The sequence below is a fragment of the Camelus ferus genome, chromosome 7 (assembly GCF_009834535.1).
Source record: "Camelus ferus isolate YT-003-E chromosome 7, BCGSAC_Cfer_1.0, whole genome shotgun sequence".
NCBI classification, from domain to species: Eukaryota; Metazoa; Chordata; class Mammalia; order Artiodactyla; family Camelidae; genus Camelus; species Camelus ferus.
In genome coordinates, this window is record NC_045702.1 from 33,031,261 (window position 1) to 33,055,274 (window position 24,014).

General features: G+C 42.2%; 1 long non-coding RNA gene across 1 annotated transcript in view; it reads right to left on the reverse strand.

Moving 5' to 3' along the window:
* LOC106729617 overlaps positions 1–24,014 on the reverse strand; it is a 49,658-nt gene that overhangs the window by 5,159 nt on the left and 20,485 nt on the right. Inside the window, exons 7-8 of the long non-coding RNA XR_004321381.1 lie at positions 23,208–23,386; positions 13,092–13,149 (exon numbers count right to left, since the gene is read on the reverse strand). This is a non-coding gene — a long non-coding RNA (uncharacterized LOC106729617). The remainder of the gene's footprint in view (positions 1–13,091; positions 13,150–23,207; positions 23,387–24,014) is intronic.

The window sequence follows — 24,014 nt, forward strand, 5'->3', positions numbered from 1 at the left end:
TAACAGAACCCTGGTTTTGTCCAGATTTCCAACTGCCTTTGAGGGGCCCTGTGTTTCAGGGAAGACTGGACCTAGCCTCCACTCCAGAATTTGGGTCATAATTGATCCCATGATTGACTGATTCCCCTTACAAATGGTTGCTTTAGTCTGAGACATGCAACATAATTCTAGCCAATGACGTGTAAGAGTTGAAGGGTTTTGCAGAAGGATTTTTCCTTCCCAAGAGAAATACAGATGAAAAGATGGTTTTCCCTTGCTATGAATGTTGTCATTTGTGACCAGGAGGGCAAACAAAGCTAATATACCAGGAATAGCAAAAAGGAAGGATTAAAAAACCTAGATGAGATTTTTGAGTCACTCACTTACCAACTAGCACCACACACCACCTTTAGACCACCCATTAGGTGAGATAATAAATAGAGGCCCTTAATATTTAAGTCTCAATTTTAACTGGAGATTTCTCTGACTTGGGGCTGAAAGTGTCCCAACTGACACTGTTATATCTAACAATCCCTGTAAAAAGATGGTAGCATTTGGCAATTTCTAACATTCTTATATGCATTCAAAAGTGAGTTGAATAAAAATAATCCCCCAACTATTCCCCTACAACCCTTAAAAATCCCATATGTTCCAAAAGAGAAAATATCTTTGAAATCCTCATTCCTGTCATCTGCTGTTTTGTAATAGAATGTACCAACATAGCACCACTGCCCACTTCATGCCGCCTCCACAAAATTCTGTCCAAGAACATCCTGTTAAAACTCTTTCTTTGGAGAATTTCCTTTCCTCCACTCCCACTATTACTGTGTTTGAGTGTTTAGTGGTTTTTTCTTCCCCCAATGTCTTTTTCTTTCTCCATCTTTGGCATTCCTAATTAAGAGTTTTTATTTCCCTTAATGGTCCTTAATGAGGTCATTTGTTGCTGCTGTTTATTGGCATCAGAATTTTTGTAAATGAAACATTTTTCAATGGGAGGAATCAATTTTTCTGTCAATGATATCCCAGGTTGGCTAACTTTAATTATGCTAAGGTTGATGATTCATGAATGGTAGCTTTCCTTCTAAACAAGGGCTGCCATGATGGATAAGCAACGGTACCTTTAAAAACTAAGGGTATAAAATGTATCTACACACATGATAATAGGGTTAATTTAATTCTAAGTATATAGGTCATAACTCTTATTTCTTTGAAGATTATTTGTTGGCTTGATTTCCATAGCTTAGTCTTCTTTGTACAGGAGGTATCTTCTAGTCTCAAATTATTTCCATTCATGCATCCATTGAGACAAATTTGCCTTTGTCTCCTAGTTCTGTTTCCTAGGATGCATTTTAAGAAGCCCCAGGCTGATCAAGGAACTCTCAGAATAGGAGGGGAACCAACAACTTTTATGCTTTTGTGAAGGTAATATTCAGTAATGCTCTTTCCTTACTCTTATTCTTTGATGTTCTACCTTTTTTATCTTAACCCACCTTCTCCGCATCCCCAGTGTTCCCCTAACCAAAGGTGTGCCAGTGCTACAATACCATTTTTTCACAGCCTCGTAAGCTAGAATACCTGCCTACATATTTTTTTTTTTAATGGGGTAATGCATTTTGCCAGCTTCACAAATTCCTTCTTGTGATATTATGCATTTGTTATATTTGACCCAATTTTTTGGATGGAGTAAATACCATCAATTAACTAATATATGTTTTAAATCTTCAAGTCTGATACCCAATACATCAAGCTTTGATATTTCTTCTAAACTCCAGAACTGTATATCCAATCACTGATTTTTACTGACATTTACTGTCCCACAGACTCCTCAATTCAACAAATTAAAAATGTACATACCTACTCTACCTGGCTCAAGCCCACCTGTCTCTCCTTTGGCATTATGAATCACGGTTAATGGCTCTACCATCCACCTTGATATCTAAGTCAGAAACCTTCATCCAGCACAATAAACTGTCTCACATCTAAAATATCTCTGGATTCTGTCCTCTCCCCTCATTCCCACTGATTCCCACCAGCTGTTACTTAGCCTCCTACCTCAGCTTCCCACTTCCAGCCTTGCCCGGCTCCAGGCTGGCAGCGATTTTCCATAAGGCAAATTCCATCACTATCTCCATGAAGACTTTCCAGACCTCACCTCTGTTTCTGCAGAATGGATTGTCCTCTCTAGTGTGACTCTTAGGCTCTTAGAAATCAGAGAGAATTTCTGTCACAGGGAAGCAGCACAGCCCTTAGTGGTAGAAAAGTGCATTTTCTGGAATCAGATCATTAGGATTTGAACCCTGGTTCCACCACTTATCAGAGACAAGTTACCAAATTTCTGTGCTTTGGTTTCCCCATCTATAAAATGGCAAGTGTTTCTAAGGGTTATTGGGAGACTTAAATAAGACAATGCATGCTAGCACTTGGCACATGCTGGTACATAGTAAATAATAAATGTAATATTAATAATAATTATAATTATTATAATAATAATTATTATAGAAAATCTGTGAATTCCTTTACATTAACTTGTTTATAGTTTTCTTTACTAGCTTTTGATTCTGTGCATCTAATTCATCTTTGTAGCTCAGCACCTAGCACTGGTCTGAAAAGTACTAGACACTCCAGAAATACTTTTTGATTAAATGATCACATCACTACCTGGCTCATAACCCTTCATTGCCCCTGGCTGCCTGCAGTATAACATCTATAGTATTTAGCATGGTTTACAAAACCTCTGAAATCTGGTTCCTACCCATGGTTTTATCTCATCTTCTACAATCCAGCTAAACAAGGTGACTTGCAATCCCCCAAACACACATTTTCTTCAACCAGGAAGGTCTTTCCAGGCCCCTCCCCCAAACCTGGTGAACTTCTTTCAATATTCAAGACCCAAATCAAGTATCTTTTCTTTAGTCTTTCCTGACCTTCTTACAGATGGCCAGCATGTCTATAACTACAGGCAAAATATATAATAAATGATTTGTTGATACTATATTATAATACAGGGTGAAATATTATGTCTTCATTTCCAGACTTCATGGCCATCCTGTACCTGGGACTTATCCCTCCCTTCTTCATGCTCCCACATCCCCCTTTGCCTCTTTCATGACGCACTGATTACCCAGGAGGCAGCACACAGAGGCTCTGCCTTATTCATCTTTGTATCCCAACCACCCAACTCTATAATTGGCACCCACCAAATATTTTTGAATGGATAAAATGTCAACAAACATTTATGGACCATCTGTGAATAAGGCAAGGAAAACCGCCACCCATTGAACCGCTGATAGTGAATATCCCCAAAATGCAAACTCCCCCCTGCAGTCACTTTCATCCCTGCTGTGCTAGGTGGTGAAGCAGATGCTTGGCATGTGCCCTGGTGATCTCACACTGCATTTTTTGCATTCAGCTGTCATTCATGATTAAAATGTGTCTTTCTTGAGTACATATTCCCATTTTTTTTAACAAAGGAAAAATGTAAGGAAGTAGAGTCTACTTTAATCAGTCCCCATTATTTGATACCTTCAAAAAGAAAAACATTGATAGCGAGTAAAATAAATAAAACGTTTCAAAATTAATGACACATTCAAGTATGAGTGTTCATATTAATGAGTCAACTGAAAACTTGTAAAGAGCTATTCTCTAAGCTGACCACATAAATATATTGCTGTTAAGGTCAACTTTGATTTATATTGGCGGATGGAGCTCCTGTATGTGGTTGCAGTCAAATCATGGGGCATTTTCAACTAGGAAACTAGTTATGGTCCCCCACCCCTTCCACCCATAGCAAAATTCATCTAACTCAGGATAAAAATCCCAAGCTAGTCTCCTCTCAGCAAACTCTCCAATGAAATATTTCTTAAAGGTGTCATTTGGCCAGGAAAATAAACACTTAACATGACAGTTTCACGACACGGTCTGTGAAATGGAAGACAGCCTCTGGCCAGTGATGATAACCACACTGACTGCATGCTTTACAGTCGCACACTCGTCGGTCTAATAAGGGAGCCATTTAGAGGCGCTCCCTGCTTTAATAATGACTCATTGTCCTGGGAAACTTCACTGTCTGTGAGAATGAGCCCTGGAGTAGCTCATCATTTCATGGTCACTATGACAACTCTGAACCTTCAGACACTCCGGATCTGTGGAAGGTTGTGTGGTGGATCTGATCTTGAGGGAGTGTTGTGGTGGGGAGGTAACACCACCTTCACTCATTGAAATCTAAAGTAAAATTATCATCATCCATTAAAGCATTATTCTGTTCACCATTAATCCAACCCATAAAAGTCATCTTGCAAAGTGAGCCACAATAAATATGTATTCACAGCATAATAGCACTCAAAACTAGGGGTGCTGAGTTGCCATATAAACCTCTCTCAGAGGAAGTTGTTAAATGACACAAGGTGATTCAAAAAGAATTGAACACACTTCCAAAATGGGCTACTCAGTAACCAGTAAATACACATCATGTATGTGCCAAATTGTGGGTGAACTTCTAAGTGTCTAGCCATCAGGAAAGTATTAGGTTTTGACCACATGTTTATGCTTGTTATAAACAAATGCTACAAACACATAAACAAGTTATATTTGTCAATTGTTTTTGAATCATTCTGTACTATAATATGGATATGCTAATCTGAGGTCCAAAAATGGGATTTAGATGGTCTGTGAAACCCCGAAAGTTATATATAAAAATATTGTGTAGTCAAGAATTATATTTCATTTTACCCACATTACAATTTATTTTTATATAATAACATGGAGTCAATAAAGTTTTCCGTTAACATTTTTCAATGATACTACTCACTGAGTTAATCTTAAATTTAATTTAGAATTTAATAAACTCCTACAGTATTTTAAGGTCTCTAGTAGACAAATAAACATGTTGTCATATTAAACACCACACATCAACCCTGGCTGCTACAGCACCATTATCCATGCTCTTCCTATGGAGGCCCAGAGTCACTGCTAGCCCATAGAGAATCCTTTGAAACTCCTACAAAATTTTAAAAGGCACCAAGATGTCCTTCCTCTTGGGAGGGAGGCAGTCTTGCAATGGGGAGCATTGTTTGGCATGAGAAGTGCAGACTGGATTTCAACCCCTTCCCACCTCCTCCGCTGGGTACTTTTGTGTAAGACACAAATTGTACAACTGTCCACAGCAGCCCCACTGGGGCCCCAGTGAAAATGTAAATATATTTTGACTCTTCTCTACTTTCTCTACTTAAAATACCTTCAACATAGATCAAAGTATACTTTTAGTTTTCTTTAAAAAAAAAAACTGTATCTGATTTTAAGATCTACATTTTTTAGCCATTTAACATCTCTGAAATTGAAGTGTTTCTTACAGCACTATACCCAGTCAGCCACTCAATAAATTTCATTATGATGAATATATTTACTAAGCAAAAAAAGGAAGTAAAATAATCCGAACGTCCATTTATTAGTTTTTCACTCAGAAAAATCTATTATTTCCTACTTGAAAGATGATAGATACCCTGTAGATCTATCAAACAGAGCACTTTCAAGCACTCCTTAGACCAGAATAATCCCTCCTCAACCCCCAAACACTTTTACACTCTCCTTGTGGCTTTACTCCATTCTGCTTTGAACTGTAATTGTATGTTGATTCTCTGCCCGCTGTCCCGTAAGCTCCGTCAGGGCAGGGCCTGTGGACCTCTGTCTCCTGTGCTACGTGGGGCAGCAGCTCAGTCAGGTGGAGGCAGCCTGGGCTCAGGAGCCAGGCCGACCCGCATCCTGATCTCGGCCCTGCTGTTGACGGGCTCTAAGATCATGAGCAAGTTATTCAACCTCTCATTTCCTCACTTGTAAAATGGAGACAGTAACACTCAACATCTGAGATTGGCCTGAAGGTCTGGAAATGACTGAAGTTGTGAACGACTGGCACTTAGTTTCTTTGTAATTGACTATCACTATTTTTTGGAGACAGCATGAGTTTTGGAGTCACATAGATTCATACCCTAGCTTGGTGACTCAGTGTGTCCCCTAACTACAAGTTACTTCTCTAAGCCTCAGCTTCCAAGCATTGTGAATGTCGGATTTTGTCTGTCTCCTTGACTACTATATCCTTACCATCTGACACAGAGCCTAGCAGTTGTTGAGTGGATTAACCAATGAATAAAAAAGGAACATAATCCCTTAACAGCACTATTGCAAGAGTTACAGAGAATGTATATATAAAGTGCCAGTCACAGGTACAGTGCCTGGTGTATAGTTGGCCATGGTAACTGATTTCTGATGGTCAGAACAAATGAATATGAGAAAATAGGATTAAAAATGCTATGGACATTCCTGTCCATCTGTTTATCACGTAATTACAGGAACAGACAATAAGAGGACAAGGCCAAATGTCTGGCTGGTGACTAATACCTTCTCCTATTAAATTGTGTTCGCACCTCCAATGCAACACTGATAGAGGCAGCAAGAATCATTTGTTTAGTAAATGTTTACTGAGCACTTAGGATGTGGAGAACACCAAAATGGACCAAACACTTAGGAACAAGTACATCTATGTCAGGGACAGAACACTGGAGGTGCGTGCTTTCCAAGAAACTCAGATGTCAGAGGACTGGAACTTCCATGTAAAAAGAGATTCAAAAAAGATCATAATCTACAGACAGGATACTTGTCTGTTCTCTCTTTATTTCAAATACTTCTTCCCTAACTGTGAACTTTCTGCTCCCACCCATTTAGACCAAGGAAGGCAGCCCCTAAGACCCTAGTCACAAATACAGACAGCAGAGAAACACTGATTCTAGAGGTCAGGACCAGGGAGTTTCCTACTGCCCTGGATACTTCCCTCCCACTAGTACAAGACGGGGCGACAGCAGACATGATGGTTGGGTGGAGGGCGGGTGGATCAAAGCTGTGAGTAGAGATAAATGGTTACACCTCCCCTGCAACCTGGCTTCCAGGTGATCTCACCTAAAACATTCCAAATTGATGTTTGGCATCCTTGTCCTCCAAGACAGGAAAGTAGACTCCATAAACCATATCGGAGTACTACTGATCAGAGAGAAGGGAAAAGTCCAAGGCTGTTAATGCTGAGTTATCAATTTGAATTTTACATATCCATGTATTGAGGTTCTTAATTCAAAATACAGAATGGACACAAGGCTGTATGTCTTCATATAATCATTTCTGAGGCAAAAAGATCTAAGCAGTAAACTAGAGGCTGGACTTAAGCTTCCTTAGCACACTTTGTGCTCTCTAAGCCTTTGATGATGGGAGAAGGTTTCTGGCCACTGCAGGGAACATGGGACACTGGTAGTAGCAGCCACACTGCTTGAAAGATAACAAGGAGAAAACTTCCTAGGACCAAGGATGCAAGAAAGAAAGGACGGAGGGCAGAGAGAAGGTGGGAGGGAGAAGAGAAGAAGGATGAGAAGAAAGAGGGAGAAAGGAAAGAAAGAATAAATGAACCCAATAAGTTCCGTCCATCTCAAGGATTAATTATGTAAAACATTGAGCTGAAGGAGCTCTGAGACATGGCTCTTCCACTCCCACTGGCCTTTGGAGGCTGTGTGTATCAATTAGCTGAGAAACATGATGCTGACCTACATGAAACAGGACGCTAGGAGAATCCTCCACTTCAGAGGTCAGGCTCCATGAGTGCCCAGGGCCACTTCTGGGGGGACCAAGCTGCAAACAGGTGATGTGAGTCTTTGACATCCTCCTTGCTCCCTTATGTAAAGTGCCTTCTAGTGTTCTCCTCCCACTTGAGCAGCACCCACTGGAAGAGACAGAAGTGGCATGAAGGGCAGCTCGAGGGAGTCAGTGTGTGGCAGGAAGGTGGAAAATAGCCCCATTCCCTGATGTCAGCTCATCAGTGTTTATTCTGGGCAGGCAAGATGGCAAAGACCTATCTAATCTTCCAAGGGCAACAAGGATCAGAGCTCATGTCACATGTGACAAAAAGGAAGTTTATCTTTTATCAGGTTCCCCTTTCAGGTACTTCTGAGAATCCTTGAGGACTGCTTGCTTGTTCCCAGCTCTGCACTGGCCTCTGTCCGTCCCCTCGGAGTGGCATGAGACAGGCTCAGCTCTGAGGTCATCTTTCCCGTCTCATAACTACATTCTGGGCTTCCCTTTCTGCTTTACTCCAACCACCAACGCAAGCCATCCCTGAGTCCTTCAAAGTGGCCACAGAGATCAGAAAGCTCAGGTTAACAAAAGAGAATTACAATGTAGAAAACTATTTTCCCAAAAGAGAATTGGGCTCCCAAGTCCTCCTCCTGCCCCAGGTTGCATCTATTTCTACATCACTTGGAACAATCATTTTTTTGTTTTGTTTTGTTTTCACTGGCTCATAACTCCTTTTGCGTAATTACGGTGGGCAGACCCTCATCCCTTTATCCAAGAGAAGTCCTTGGGCCTCTGCTGGTGCTGTCGGCCTCATCATACCTTTGATTTGTATCTGCCAACATGGACCAGAGAGATGGACAGACTGAAGGAAGATGAAGACGCTGAGCAGGTGGAGATGAGAAAGAGCCAGAATGAAACATCAGCACTGGGCTCTGTGGCTCAGAACTGTCTCCTCACAGTAACGTTCTATCCTTATTTTATTTATTTAACAACATTTCTCCATAATAAGTTATCTCCTTACAAGAAAAACTGAAGGAGTGTCAGTGGAAATTTTAACCAAGCTGCAATTTTTTGTAACATGAAGTCACACAGTGTGTTCTTTTATAGGAATATGCAGGGCCGGTCTTATCCCTGAAGAAAAAAGAACATGGTGGGACTGCCTCGTTTACTGAGATTGCTAAGATAATAAATTGATATTATGAGTCCAATTTTCGTGCGTCTGAGTGAGAATCTGTTGAAGCAGGAGGGACATTATGGGAAAAAAGCTTAAGAAGTGAAATCAGATTATTCATACCCAGCTTAGGAGCTGCTCAGAGAGCAGAAAAATCTTAGGAAGTAATTTATCAGGCGGCAAGACAGCGAACAATGAAGACAGCTCTTCTTTCAGATGAGAGGATGGTCCAGGACAGCTCTGTGACTGCAGATGACAGCAGGTCATAGCCCAGATAGCAGAGCTATTGAATAACTAATGTTCAAAGGTTTATAGCCCCAAATGCACATTCTAGAGTGCAAATTGCCCTTAACTCTACATTATCAAAAACAGAATATTACAGTGTAATCACGTTGGATGTATACCAGAACCACAATACACAGTGATGTTTGCTTATGCCAAAGGCTTTCTGTGGGCACGAGACATTCAAGACACCGGTCACCACTGAAGGGACAAGTCTCAGATTAGACACGTATTTAAGGTAGAAAAACCACAATTGGTATACAAATGAAGCAAGAAGACGGGTAGTAAACAAAGTTCAACAGAATACAGCTGGCCCTTGAAAAACTGGTTTGAACTGCGTGGGTCCACTCTCACGAGGGTATTTTTCAATAGTAAATACTACGGTGGCACAAGGCTGTTGGTCGGCTAAATCTGCGGATGCTGAGGAACTGAGGACACGGAGGGCCAGCTAGATTAAACCCTGTGTTGTTCAAGGGTCAACGGTAACTGCAGCTAAAGCAGCTAAAGCAGCTCTACTAGCAGATGGGTCTTAGAGGACAAAGGCTTCCAATGTGTGTAAATGATGTCCCTGCTCTCTGGCAGACAGGCCATGTTATTGTTCTGGAACTATCAACATCTGTTGGAGACTATCTCAGAGAGAGGAGGTAAAAGGCAACCCCAAGGTAAAACCGCCAAGTTGGTAAAAGACCACTGATGTGATGGCAGTAGCTTTTGAGGAGAAGATTGACCTGATGTCAATGGTTCTCTGAGGGAAATTAATCTAGGGGTAATCAACACAACAAGTTGAAAGAGGATTCAGGTTCTGTGTGTTTGAAGCTAATACCAGCTTAAAGAAGGTATGGGCCCTCTTTAAGATAAAGAATACAGATTTAAGACTGCAAAAGTGCTAGGGCCAGTCCCAGAGCCTTTGAACGAGCCCCTGTGAGGAAGGGGGCCTGAAGGGCAAGCTTCCTTACCTTCCCAATAAGCTACCTCATGGCTCCACTAACACTGTCATCTCACCCGCCCAGCACCCACACTAGAAACCCGGGACTCAGCTTTGATCCTTCCTCTTATTTTCTCCTGTCACCAAGCCATGCCCGTTTTGTTTCTTGAATGTCTCTCAAATTCATTTCTTTCTTCATTCCTCTTGCCAATACCTGGATCTAGCCATCTCTTACCTACTCCACTGCCAAGAGCCTCCTAAACAGTCCCCCATCACCACTCTTGTTTACCTCCCAGAAATGTATCCTTCACCCCACCGCCCAGAGTACCCTATCAAAAAGGTGGACCGACAAGTCCACACTTCTGCTGAGCACCCTTCATTAAGGCCTCCTCGGTGGAAAGCCTCCTTAGCCTGACAAAGCCAGCAGGGCCTCGCCTCTGCACGTCTCCACCCTCAGCTTGTCTCACAGTATCAGCACCAGGTGGCCTGTAGTTCCTTGCAAACACCTTGAAAGCTTCTAAATCCAGGCTTTTGGTTCCTGGCTGACCTCTCAGCTTGGCATCATCTCCCTTCCCCTCATCCCACCTCCTCTCCACCTTTCTTCACCAGGCTCTCTTTCACCCAGAGGCCTTCCTCACCATCCGGCCCTCCACACCAGCAAGTCACCCGCCATGCAGAGTGCCATCAAGGTGCTCAGCACACTGTGTTCAAAGGGCCTGTTTGTAATCTGCCTTTCCTTCTCCTCTCCAGCTTGTGATCTTCTGAGGGGGCGGGGGTTAGGAGACATGTCCGATTCATTTTTAGCAGAAGGTAGGTAATGCTAGCACTTAGCAGAATGGAGGTCCTCAATAGATATTTTTGAATGAATGAACAAATTAATGACTACACGACCAAATCAATCACTATGTAAGCCATTCTCTGTGACTGAGGACAGAGCGACAAGAGAGAGCTTAGTTCTAGGCTGTGCCCAGGACTGTAGGTGGGAGAAAGAAAAGAAGGCAATTAGGCACAGGCTACTGAGAATAATCAACAGGAACTGTTGGTGTCACCTTCTTTCTACTTATCACTAAATTTGTGCAGTGAATATATATTACTTTTTTAATAAGAAAAGGAGTTTATTAGAGTACCTGCCAAGCTGCTTAACAAAGAGACCCCAGAATAGAATGATTAAAGCACAGGTTTGGTTCTCTCCCATGAAAAGACCCAGAGGTGATGTGTCCAGGGCTGGAGGAGCAGCTCTCTTGTCCTCAACATGCCAGCCCTGCCCTCGTGACAACCGAGTTTCCAAGGCTGCTTCTCTAAGAAATAATGAGAACAAAGCAGGAAAGACAGGGCAGTTGGCTTTTCAGGGAAGCAGGAAGTTGCCCTCAGTTGTGGCTAAATACCCACATTCAGCTGCAAGAGAGACTGGGAATTGTAGTCTCGAATCGGGCACTCGTATGGCCACCTAAAACTTGGCAGAGTTTTAATCATAAAAGGAAGAACAGGAAAGTAATGGCAGGGACAACTGGGGTTCCGATGTAGTGCTCTGCTCCGTTTGTTTTCTATAAAAGCGAGAGAGAGAATGTTTTCATAAAGTAGTAGAAGCAGAAGCAGAAGCCAGATTTCAAGGGAGTAAGAGGTATCAGGAACTGGACAAATGAAGATTTAAAGTACAGATCATTTATTTGAATTTAACAGTAAATGAAAGAAGAGAAATAGTGTGATGGCTTAGAACCACAGAATCAAACCAGGTTTGGTTTTTGTTTGTTTTGTTTTTCTCTTAAGAAGGAATACCTGCACTTGTCTGAAGTTGTCAGTGGAAAGAAAGATTTAAAAATGCTGGAGAAGGCCTAAAACTAGAGATTCAAGCCTTGATAAATCAGGACTCCGCTCCTGAAATTGAAGGAAGGCTGAGAGGACAGTGTAGAGATACTGATACTGAAGTGGCAAGGAAAGGAGATTGGGAAGTTTACACTTCCCACCACCTCTCCAGGATCTCAGCGCTAGAGCCCCAAGCTCCAAAGTTTCCCATCCCTAATCACATCTCCCCCTCAACATATTACCTGTGACCCACTCCTCTGCATTTTCTACTTTGTAAAGTCAGTGAATCAGCTAGACAAGAGTATCAACAAAGGCTTCAAGGGATATTCTGCCTCCTGTTCCCTTCTTTCATTCATGTATTTATACATTTTTAATTGAATAGATAAAGATCACCTTTGGCATTCCCAGGGGAATGAAACAAATGACAAAATCCTTGCCTTCAGGGAGTTTGACTTTGAGGACATGTACATTTCAGCAATAACCTTCTGAAGACAATGCCCAGCCTCTGCTGCCTCACCCACCCAGTTACTTTATTTATTAGCTTACTTATTTATTTAAAGTACAGTCGACAATGTTGTGTTAGTTTCTGGTGTACGCATAGTGATTCAGTAATACATACATATATGTTCCTTTTCATATTCTTTTTCATTATAGGCCATTACAAGACATTGAATATAGTTCCCTGTGTTATATAGTAGGACCTTGTTGTTTGTCTGTTTTATATATAGTCATTAGTGCCTGCAAATCCCAAACTCCCAGTTTGTCCCTCCCAAACCCCCACCCCCAGTTACTTTAATAGTAAATTCCCTGGGAGGATAGGACATGGGGCAACAGTATGACAGATGCCTCTCTGGTCACACTGAATACACGCCTGTCCCTTGGTGGCTGGAAGAATACAGATCTAGGTAGTAAATCCATGGAACACAAATACGGAAGATGGAGATAACAAAACATGTCCATTGTGAAGAGATGTTAACAAGGTAAACAGACCTCTAGGAAGGTTCTTACATGGCCATAAAGGGCCAGCGGTTTTCCCACCTTGATTTTCTACCACCAGCACATGCTTTCTGCTCTCTGCTCGTCACTTCTCATCATCTTCCTGGCTCACTGTTTGGTTTTCATTTTCTCCATGCCGTCCTGCCTATGATCACCTTCTGATTTGTCTTTAAGCTCAATAAACCATCTCTAATCTCTGCCAGGCAGTAGAGGGTACAGGTGAAGAGGACAGGCAGTGAAAAGGCTTGAGTTAAGAGTCTGGGTCCTGGAACAATTAACATCTCCAAGCCTCAGGGTTCTCATCTGCAAGTGGATAATAACAGAACCTACCTTGTAGCTTCTGAGAATTAAAAGGGATGTTCCCGCATGGTCTTCACAAAATCAGCACCTAGAGGTCAATAAAGGTTACTTATTATTATGTGACATTGTGACCAGATAAAGCAGCTGATGTCAGCCCAAAGCCTGACCAGTTCAGGCTATTAGCTTAAGTTAAAAAAAAAAAAGTAAAGCAAAAAAGAGCATTAAATACCGGGATGAATTACATATCCCTTCCGGAACAGTTTTGACTACGTAGACCTAGAATGAACCAGGGGCCAGAAGGAGAACAGTCCAGCTTTCACAGCAGTCAGCCTTACTAGGGCCTCCCGGGTTGGCCTTCATAAAAATAATAGGAAATGCTGAGTCATCCTGCCCCTGGGCTGGGGTGGGGCTGAAATCCTCTGTGGCAAGCCTCCCCGCGGAACCTTCCAGCCTACTCCATCCACTTTGATCTCATGACCACACGCAGCTGACCTTTTCTTTGTCTTAGCCCCATGTATGCCCTCTTCTCTCACCCACTGATCCAACTGGTTATTTTCCTTCAATAGGCACAAGCCTCCCAACCTCAGTTCTTGAGCTGCAGCCAAATGGGCAGGCCCTCTTACCTGGGAATTTCCACCTGCTAAGCAGGGGGGGCCTTGAGCAGAGAAAGGTGCTAACTTTCTTCCTGGGAACGTTGCTCAGGTTTTTCTTTTAAAAGAGTTAAATGAGAGGAAGAAGCACATTTTAAAACCTGCTCATAGTGGAAATGGATGAACATGAAGGAAAGGGGAAAAGTTAGATGTGTTTTGCAGAAGATAGATGAGTGCAACTACTTTATTAACCTCCTAATCCTATCTCTGCAGTCTGAGGGCACTGCCAGAGCTACAAAGATGGCTTGCCATCTCTTCTCTGTTGAAAATTCTCCCCACAATCAATATCAATTTGGGTAACTAATTGACCCTTGCTTTACACGGTGGGACTGCGAGATGAATGGTTGGTTTTGATTTTCAGGCTGCAGAGCTCTGCAAGCACTGCAGATGTCCAGAGTGAAAAGACTGGTCAAAACTATAAAAGAAGCTGCACAGGAAATGCATTTCAGCATCTTCACTTACTGGACCAGAGAACCTGTACTGGCAAAATACTTGCTCTTTGAAGTCTTGAGCATACGGCTGCCAGCCCCGTGTGCCCTTCTAAGCCCCTACTTCCTATTTCTTCAGCTGTGAAATGCAGAGTGGTTAGAAGTCTCATGCACAAGGTCTGAGCGGTCACAAATATCTCCTCTGTCCCCACTGCTCCTCCTGCAACCCTGACCACAGCCCCTGCAAGTGGAGGTGGGAGTGGCTGGTAGGTCTGAAGAGCAGCCACCACCAACTCTGCCACTTCCTTCCCTCTTGGGTTCCAAACTCTGATAACTGTCCCCTGCCTCTCCCCTCCCAACAGGTGATACAAACATAGTCACCCCATTGTGGCACGCACAAGCTGGCTGTGACATCTTTTTCTGTACTGATCACCGAGAGTGGCTATAGTGTGGGTGAGTGCTTCCTGCCCCACTGCTCCATACATGACCCTCCAGAAGGGACTGAAGAGGATGCCTTCCTTCCCTGCAGAAATAGGGTACCACTCTTGACAGGAGATGTGCACCCCTATTCTGCTCTCTGGTTCACAGAGGGCACTTGAGATTGTTCTTCTTGGCCAACACGTTAAAAGACTTGCCATTTGCTCACTAGGTCCTAAAAGTTCTGACTTCAACATTTGTGCCAAAGATCAAATCTTAGGTTTTCATTCTTATTCACATTTGTTTGCAGACTGAATTTTTTTTGCAGGCCTGGGGTCTGTGTGTTCATATTCATTCCTTTGGTTGTTAATGAAATGAACCGACATGAACTCTCTCATTTAGCTTGATTTTTGTTATGAATTATTATTGAGAAATGGGACAGAATCATGGAAGAACTGAGAATCGTTTAACTGCTAAGGATTATACAAATTATCCATTTTCTGCTTATAAAGCTACTATATAATCATCGTACACGCTATGATAAGTCCAGTAAAGTTTAAATCACCAAGATAAAAAGGGCAATAATCTCACTACCCCACGGCTACAACTGTCCACATTTTGATATATTTCCTTCCAATCTCTTTTTCCTGAAATTTTTAGTGGGAATAGGAGGCCTATTCTTATTACTAACACCCTTCAGCAAAGAACAAGCACTGTGCCAAGGAGAGGGACATACATATTTGCTAGTATTTCCGGCAATTCGACAGGCAGGTGTTGCTGAGGTTGTGGAAACTGAGTCCCAAGAAGATGAGTTAGTTCAAACTCACATCTCACTTGCCCGGCAAAATTTTCCGAGATGTGGACTCCAAACTGAAGCCTTTTAGCAGATTTAGTGGAGAGAATGAAATGATGAGAGAGGAATGTGGAAAGGTCGATGCTATTCTTAGTGAGAGTCAGATCTGTCCATTTTATTATGAAATCCGACCTACTGAGAGAAATTGCTTTATCTGAAACAACAAGGACCTACTGTATAGCACAGGGAACTAAAGTCAATTTCTTATAACAACATATAATGTAATAGAATCTGAAATATATATATGTATATGTATAACTGAATCCTTTTGCTGTGCACCTTAAGCTAACATTGTAAATCAACTACACTTCAATTTAAAAATTAAAAAAAAGAAATTTATCTGTACACAGTCTTTTTAAAAAGAGAGATTTATTTCTTCCTGAATCCAAAACTTCACTACTTGTCATTATAAGCTGACTAGAGAGAAATGGAGAGATACCTCTGAAACATCTACAAAGCAGCTTGGCTGGAAGTACGTACACCAAAGGAGGAAGGAGGATAAATCCTTGGCAGTTTGGGCCACATTCGACACAGTATGAGCCTGGGCAATGTCTCAGCTGCCAGGGACTGCCAGCTGCAGATAGTCACGACTGTGGGGTCCTGGGCTATTGGCCAGACGTGAGTAACAACAGCGAGGACACACATGTAATTGGAGTCCTGCTAAAAAACATCTGGGCTCAGATAAAAATATCTATTTAGTAATTCCTGTGCCAGCCAGCTACTCACTTTGGGGCATTAAAATAAGCACATACAAGGAATGGCTTCCTTGGCAACAAGGCATTTCATTCATTCAGCAAATATTTATTGAGCACTTGCTATGTGCCAGACACTGCGTATGTAGGCTGGTTGGATACATCAGTGAGCAAAACAAATACAGATCTCTGCCCTGTGGAGCTGGCTCTTCAGCGGGAGAAGATAGCCATCAGGCAGTAAATGTAACTGAGGCAAGCTGTGCAAATTCCACAGCATTCCATGGTTTGGGTGTGAAGGGCAAGCCTGGCTTGGGGAGCTCACAAGTAGAAGGTCAACCAGAAGAGGCATGTGGTCCCTCCATCTGTTATTCACATGAAATTAACTTGTTAGAGGGGTGGGGAGGGTACAGCTCAGTGGTAGGGTATGTGCTTAGCATGCACAAGGTCCTGGGTTCAATCCCCAGTGCATCCATTAAAAAAGTAATAATCATAACTTGTTCTCAATGTCAGGGTTTGCTTTTATTTCCCTCTGTCATTTTATTTTATTATTATTTTTAAATTTGTAAGATGTTTACATTGTTCAGTATATTTAGAGAAGTGTCACCTCCATCTCTGTCTTCTCAGTCCCTTTTCCTGCCCCTTCTAGGAAACAATTTTTTACTAATTTTTGACTTATCATTCCAAGGATTTTGTTTTGGGTAAAAATAAACAAACATTCTTATTTCTCCTCCCTCCTTACACAAAAGGTAGTGTTCTATACCTACCTTTTATCTATCTACTTAATCTTTGGTTCTGAATCTTGCTTTTAGAGAGCTGTTTCTTTTCTTTCCTTTTCTTTTTAAACAGCTGCTCTGTTTTTTACTTTATGTTATGTAACAAGTCCCCTGTTGATGGACATTTGGATTGTTTACAATGTTTTGCTACCACAAATAATGTCAGCGTGAATAACTCCCTAAACACATTGTTCTGAATTTATAGAGACTCTTAAAAGTGGAATTGCTAAGTTAACAGGCAAATGCAAATGTAGCTTTGTTAGTTAATTCCAAATTACTCTCCATAGAGGCTTCTGCATTCCCAACAATTATGACAGCACTTGTTTCTCCACAGCCTCACCCACAGAGGGCGCTATCAAACTTCTTGAGTTTTGCCAATCAGATAAATGAGCATTCATATTTTTAAAATTAAAAAATAATTTTTTTCTAATGGAGATACTAGGGGTTGAACCCAGGACCTTGTGCATGCTAATCACACACTCTACCACTGAGCCATATCCACCCCCCTCATTTTTAAATACTTATTAATTCACTTTTCTCTTAATATAAGCAAGACTGAGTAGCTTTCTAGATATGTGAAGGCCATTTTCTTTTCTTTTTTTTTTCTTCTTTGAATAGCTTATTCATGTTCTTTGTTTCATTGTGCCTCTTTTCCAGGGTTTTCCTGAGTATTCTTGCTTGCTCACTTTTCTTATGTACGTGAGAATTAACTTTTCTGATTCCAGAAAAAAAAAAAAAAAGGCCACTCTTAACATGATGACAATAAATGTATGTATTAGCTTGGGGAGAACTGGCATATCCCTGGTGCTGCATTGTCTAAACCGAAGAACATGTCCTGTCTCCCTCCTTGTTCCACCCTACTTCTGTGCTTCACAGGAGTGCTTTGAAGTTTCCCTCCTATCTGTTCAGCACATTTCTTTGTACTCATTTTGTGAAACCACAACAGGATGCAGCTGAACTGGACGTGGCTGGAGAAAAGCCCAGCAATCATGCTGACTAGTCTCACTCTAAACTTATTACCACAGACCACAAGCGGTGCCTTCCTGGGCAGTCACACTGCCCCGGACGTCCTTCAGTCTCCGCTCCCCAGACAGCTATCCACACCCTCTCCTCTCCCCTCCCCATCCTCATCCAGCTGATTGTCTTGTTTTCTATCCTCACCGAGAAAACAACACAAAACAAAAACGAGAAGAGAACTTCTGCAACTTTCTCATAGGGTAATTAATGCCGGCCACCCAAATTCAAATCTGTCCACCCTCTGGGGGAAGAAAAAGTACAGATTAATACAGAGAGAGAAGCTTGTAACTTCAGAACAAGGAGACAGAATAATGCAAACTCCAATTTAGATATAAATGGCAAAAAAGAAATGCAAGGACAGCAGCCACTGTGGAGTCTATCCCAGACATCAGACTTGTGAGAGTTCCATGGAAGAGGAGAGAGCTGCAAGGTCTGGGGCATAGCAGAGGCTAACATCAGCTGGGGGTCAGCCCCAGCAGGAGGTGGTGGGGGGGCAATCAGGCCTAAGACTCTGAGCTGGCTCGCTCGCCTCTGCTGGGCTCCCCTGGCCTGCCCCAAGTGCACTGCTCCATCTCGACCACTGCAAGACCGGAGGGTGTCTGGGAATAGGGGGGTCGCCTACAAGAACGAGGGCCCCCTCGTGACTCCAGGGAAGTCTAGAGGACGTGTGAGGTCTCAGTTTCCTTGGCTGAGGCCTCTTTTGAATTCAGTTGATGGGGTTGAAGGCCTAGAGAACTGTCAGTCACACTGGGAAAACAAGACAAACACCAAGCAATTACTGACCAAGACAGAATGAAACAGCTTATGTTTACACACTGAAAAATCTACTAAATTATGCAGTAGAGACAATTCAGAAATATTACAGTTTATAATAAGGCACTAATCATAGGATGCAGGGAGTAAATACAAAAGATGCTTGAGAATGGATGCATCTCCTGTGCTGGAACCATCAGGTCACGGATATCTTGATGAGAAGAGGGGGTCTAAAGCTAAATTTTTATCTCTGGCATAAAGACTGTTAAGGAGGCTTGTGTCAAATAGATCTGAGAATGAGCAGGACAGTGGATGTACACTGGTGACCATAAGGTTGTTTACTGACATGTTTCTTAGGAAGGTCTCAGTTTAGCCACCAGAGGGCAAGAGAACACAGAAACCATTCCACGATTTATGGTCTTAGAAATGTTTGGAATTGAAGCACTGTATAGTTGTTTTTGCAAAAGCAAACAACTAAAACAATCAAAAATTAGGCTCTTTTGAAAAAATACATTTTAAAACTGCATGTCTAAAGCAGAGACTAATTACTGTTGACATTGAAACACATTCTTGCTTTTTTATAGAGTCAGAATTTCTTAAAATGATGCAGGCATTTCTTTATAGATCCTTAAATGCTCAGCAAAAAATGTGGGGAATATGCCTGAATAATTTGACCTAACATTTTAAGAAACACTTTCATTTGAAGATCCCATAGAAATGATCAAGCCTCTAAAACTTTAATAAGGGTCCAGAGCAGCGATGAATTTGATAAATCTCAGAAGTAGATTTCTCTGAAGAAGGTGATGTTATTCTCAATATAGCACGTGATGACATTTGTTTAATGGACTAATAAATGTCAGAACATTAAATGAGTTGTTCGTTAAAAATGAACATGTATTTAATCTACCAGATAAGTCAGAAAGGAGGTGGGAAGAGGGAGAGAAGGACCTGCCCCTTTCCAGTAGATGGGGGACAAGAGCGGGCTCAGACCTGATGAAATCCTGAGACCACTGGCCACGTGTCTGCTCCCTCCAGGGTCCATCAGCTCCTCCCACGCCACTCACCCCCAACTGCAAAAATGACTCCAACGGAGCTTCAAGTCCACAGGCCTCAGACCCAGATAGAGAAATTGCAGCAAAGTTCCTCCAGGCTTGTAAAATGTGCTGTTCACATACTTAATTTGAGGGTGACAGGAGAGTATAAACCCCCCTGGGCTGGTCGTCTACAAAGCAGGGTTCTGGCTCTAAGGTGGACACTACCTGGGAAAACTACTGAACCTCTCTGTCTGTAGAACTTTCATCTCAGAAAGATGTGAGGCCAGGTGACTCACAGATCCCTACCAACTCATCGATCCTAAGATTCTGTTCATTTTGTCCCCATCTCAGTTAACATGTGAGCCAACAGAATGTAAGATGCTAGTCTCTGCACAAGAAAATATGTAATTTAAGAAAGGACTCTTGAAGACCCTGTAAAAGTTAATCTGTACCAATAAAATTTCAGACCTGAAAGCAGGATATAACGAAATTCATTTCATTTTATTTTATTTTGTTTTATTTTATTTTATGTGCTGGGTGGAGGATGTTGGTGTCATTCAAACCATGCTTTCAGAGGCCACCTTCGGCTCGGAAGTACAGTCTGCTTTTACACATCTCTGAGTCTTACTGAACTATAAACCTCAGGGCTCTTAGATCACTAAGCAATCAAAGTAGCAACTAAGAGAATTAACAGAAGGTAGGACAGCCAGTTCTAACACTCCGCTAGGCTGTGGTGTGAGGAAGCATTACCTCCTACCCAGATTTGAGACCATCTGTACTGGTGAAATGCATTCAGCTCTAATTACCAGAAGAGTCAACCACAGAAGCTTAAACCACAAGCAACAAGAAATTCAGAGCTAGCTCTTCCAGGGGTGGTCAGCAGGTCAGTGGTTTCACCCAGAGAATTAACTCCTGCCAGTTACCAGATGTCTGCCCCATAAGCAGGGAGGGATGAGTGGACAAGTGGAACTTTCTTCTTCTGCACTTTTGCTCTTATCAGGGAGGAAAATCTTTCCCCCCAGCTGACTTGCTCTTATATTTCACTGACCAGAAGTAGATCACGTTTATTTCTCACTGGTCTGAAGGCTGGGAAGTCCAAGATCCAAGAACCAGCTGAATGCAAAATCCTCAACAAAACACTAGCAAACCAAATTCAACGGCATCATAAAAGGATCACACATTATGATCAAGTGGGATTTATCGCTAGAATGCAATCATGCGTCAACAGTCACAAATCCATAAATGTGATATACTACATTAACCGAATAAAGGATAAAAATCATGTGATCATTTCAATCAATGCCAAAAAAGTATTTCTTTTATAAGGGCACTAATCCCATTTACAAGAGCTGTGCCTTCATGACCTAATTATCTCCCAAAGACCCCCTCCAAATACCATCACGCTGGAGATGAGAGGGTTCAACATATGAATTTGGAGGGGGGTATAAATATTCAGCATCCACCAAAGGAGTTTTAAAATATTTTAGTTTTCGCTCTATTGCATAGATTATTGGGTTTCTCTTGCCCTTCGGCTGTAAGAAGCCGCTGTGTTGAATAAGCAGCCAGATTATTCCCAGGGATGTGATTGGAGACATTCCTAGGGAAGACTCTTGGCAGGCAAACAAAATGCATCGTGCATGTTTCTGTAGCAGCCCAACAGAGCGCAGCACTGCACCGCTCACTCCCTCCTGGGGACGGAACTGTACCAGTTATCAAATTAATTTCTTCTTTCTGAAATGCATAACACAGTTCCTGGGCTTCTGTCTATTCAAGAGTTTAGAGCCAGCACCTGAGACAAAAGGATTTTAATTGCATGCTGATAAAATGTCAAAACTATTGTGCTTAAGATTACTGTGCATTTCGTTTTTAAATAACGCCTCCAGGATTACAAGAGAGATTTGCCCCTGTGAGTGAAATCCAGTTTATAACTCATCAAAAAATCCTAAACCTATGAGCAAGTTCTTGTATTCTTCTCTCTAAGCCAGTAGACTGTGTCTTTCTACCTTTCCAATTGCACAGCAATACAGGACACTAAAGTGAGTAGTCGGCAAATTTGGTTAACCTATTTTAACTTTAAAGGGTGGTTTTTACCACTCTGTGAAAACCCTAATGATGAATAAGGGTCGGTGTTTGGGGAAGTTGCTTATTTCACAGAACATAGCTGGTGTGCCTCATGTTAAACCATGGGGAGCTGTCTCAGAAGGTCACCTTCTCTAACAGTATTTCTCGCTTTAAAAAGAAACACCCAAAGATGACAAGGACATGGCTTGACTTTCAAGGTCATCCAATGAGATAAAGAGGTGCTCTAGGTTAAGGCAGAGATGTTTGACCAAAGCGTGGTACCGCCACGTACTGAGAATAGTCAGGGTGGGCTGCAGGGTTTACAGGACAATTGCTAAGAAAATTGCTAGTAGCTAGAAAAGCAGAATCATCTCCCAAAAGGGAAGTTTTTGTTTCTTTTGGGGTAAGACACATTCTCTGAGGGAGTGATTAATGAGAGGCAAGGCACAAAAGATCTAAGGCATTTGTCACTATCCTTAGTATTTAAGCAATAAGGCAAAAATGTGTATATCCACATATACATACATACATATACACAGAAGTTTATGTCTATTGGAGGTGATGAGGCATCCTTCACTCACTTTGCTTACTCTCCAGTCCAACTGACTCTTCTTGAGTTCAACAAAAGAGTTCAGATCTGTATCTTGGTTTTAAAAAACCTGTTCAAGTCTGAAGTTACAAAACAAAAAAACACAAATACCCTAGTATTCTGATTAGCAAATCACAAGCCATTTAGCTGCTTGAGCTCTTTCGCTTGCAGCTTGCAGCCCTTGAAAACCTCTAATTCCTCTGTTAGACTCTCCAGGGTACACAGACACTGCCTCATTACTTTGGTTAATAAGGATTGCAAATGAACCCCCAGGTCACATAAGTGTGCTGCTCACCACTGCTTTAAAGAAACCTTATAGCAGATCCTCATGTAGCTAAAGCAGCTCCCTTCGTGTGTGTGTGTGTGTGTGTGTGTGTCTGTGTATGTGGGGGGGTGGGGGGGTGGGGGGGTGTATTCCTAAGCTTGCTGGGGGTTGTAGCTAGGCAACTTGAAGCTAAGTTGTAGCTGACAATGTAAGATAAATTTGGGGGGCAGTAATTAGGTTTGTTTGTTTGTTTGTTTGTTTATTGGTGGTACTGGGGACTGAACCCAGCACCTCGTGCAGGCTAAGCACACACTCTACCACTGAGCTATACTCTTCCCCTTCAAGATAAATTTTTAAATGTTTAAATAAACTTCTCTATTGAAGTTTAGCATATGTGTAGAAAATTACAAAAATGTTGAGTACAGCTCAACAAAGAATTACTATCAAGGTGATTGATCACAGAGAACTTTCCAGAAGGAACTGTCAGCCTACACTGAAATGCTTTAAGAGGAGAGAGAGGCCAGTGAAGGGACTGCCGTGAGACCAGAGGAAGACAGCTTGACACATGTCCCCAAAAGCTGGAAGAACACTGGAAGTTGGTACTTGATTCTCACCTGCAAGGATGTAAGGTGAGGGACTGGTTAGAGCTGCCTGAGTAAGAAAAGAGAAGTGCAGTGGAAGCAAGCCACACTTCCTCCTGTGGTGGACAAGGGTGCTCACTGCCCGTGGGCCAAGTTGACATCACAGAGGGCCACCATGCTGTCATCATCTTCATAAGACCCCAGAAGGACACCTGAGAAGATGAGGATATCAACCAAAAATGGAATCAATGGTTAATCTAACAAAGAAATGGAAAACTTTACTTGAGTCAACCTGAGGATTAGAACCTAGGAGCAGCCTCTCAGAGAGCTCCAAGAGCTGTTCCCAAGAGGTAAAGGGGGAGGTCAGTGTAAGTGTGATTTTGACTAAGGGGTATGCTGCTGGTCACGGGGAACAGACCTCAATTAATGGTTTCAGTGCTTTTCAGAGCAGATGAAGATGCAAGAATCAGGTTCATCAAAAATTTCTCCTGAAAATATTTCACTATCTGAGGGCCACTTCTGTCATTTCCCAGAGCACAGAGTGCTTCATCCTGATCTCTGCTTTATACTGTAGACCAATGACTGCAATGGCCAATGGCCTTGACTCTTGTAGAGCTGGATGGTGGGCAATAATCTTTATTTTACAGTCCCTTCCATTTTGGTCTTAATTTCAACCAAGGTTTGGGAGGCATTTTGTGACCAATTTGTCCCACAATGCTAGGCATGCTCATTCCCAGGTCAGGTGAGGATTTCGTTGATGGGCCACTCAATGTGCTATCCCTGGCCTAGGCCCTGTCAACAGTGGCCAAAAGCCTTTCTACCACGTGTCTTGCTAGTCTG